The following is a 1,108-nucleotide window of genomic DNA, read 5'->3' as shown; positions in this document are numbered from 1 at the left end:
ATATGTATATATATATATGTAGCTGGTGTACTTTGTAAATATATGGTGGAACCTCATTTTTTTAACTTAATTTGTTGTTCATGAAGGTTCGTGAAGTTACTAAGGTCAGATTGTAAGACCTAAGTTGTTGTCTTTTCTAGATTTTGAAGCGGTGAGATCATTAACAGAGATAGAACTAGTAAAAAAGGCTACCTGCCCCTCTGTGGACATCCAGAATAATAAGCAGTACCTGCTGATGGGATCCCGCGGGTCACAGTACACGGTTGGCCAAAGCTACAGGTCAGTGTGTCCCCCGTCATTCCTTCAACTGTGTGCGTTCTCGTCCAATCAGACTCTGACGTGTGGAATACCTTCTGTCTATCAGGTATCGTTTCCCCATCGACTCCGAGGCTTTAGTGGAGCTCTGGCCAACAAGATGTGAGCCCGCTTGTCCGGAATATCTCAAACAGCTGGGGCTTTATACAGTGGACCTGCAAATATTAGGCTGTCCTTAATAATAACGACAATTCACTGCTGCTTTTGAGCCACCATCACAAAGAAGAACCAGATCTCTGTTAGACTGAAGGAGTGAGGAGAAGGGGCAACTCCCCTGAAATGAAATCAGAAAGATGTCTTTAAAAATCGAACCAAAACAACGTTTACATCCTATCAAAAAAAAAAAAAAGTAAGACGAGAAAAGCAAGGCATTTCCACCGGCATTGTCATTAACGTGTAATCATGTAGTGTCACTAGAGTGAAGTCATTATTTGACTTAACATCCTTGTTATGAACTTTCCTGTTATTAAAACGTTCTTGTCCAAAAAATGTACGTCTACACTTGCAAACGTTCTTCTAGGTTGACACAGTTGAGGCACAGAATCCACAAGATGGACCGGTCAGCTGGTGTCGGCCATTACTGCGGACCGGTACTTGGTAACAAATTGGTTAAACAGTAAGGATGTCCGATATTATTAGCGTAATTATGAGATATCCGCAGGAATCGTCACTGTTTTTTTGCTCCGATAAAGCAATACCTGGGTCTCGCCAAATGATGCGTGACCTCAAAATAGTTCTGTGAATAAACGGCTGTAAATGACAGTTAAAGACACCAGATGGCACCATTGCAGCT

General features: G+C 41.9%; 1 long non-coding RNA gene across 1 annotated transcript; it reads left to right on the top strand.

Annotated features, from left to right (window-relative positions):
* The first annotated feature begins 59 nt into the window (after nt 1-59).
* Nucleotides 60-804, top strand: LOC112486633 (uncharacterized). Its single transcript, XR_003049148.1, has 2 exons — nt 60-279; nt 365-804. It is a non-coding gene; the product is annotated as an uncharacterized LOC112486633 (long non-coding RNA).
* The last annotated feature ends 304 nt before the right edge of the window (nt 805-1,108 follow it).

This window comes from Cynoglossus semilaevis, unplaced genomic scaffold, assembly GCF_000523025.1.
Source record: "Cynoglossus semilaevis isolate Cse_v1.0 unplaced genomic scaffold, Cse_v1.0 scaffold3951, whole genome shotgun sequence".
In the NCBI taxonomy this organism is placed as follows: Eukaryota; Metazoa; Chordata; class Actinopteri; order Pleuronectiformes; family Cynoglossidae; genus Cynoglossus; species Cynoglossus semilaevis.
Note: the sequence above shows the minus strand (reverse complement) of the source record. Positions and strands in the feature narration are given on the sequence as shown.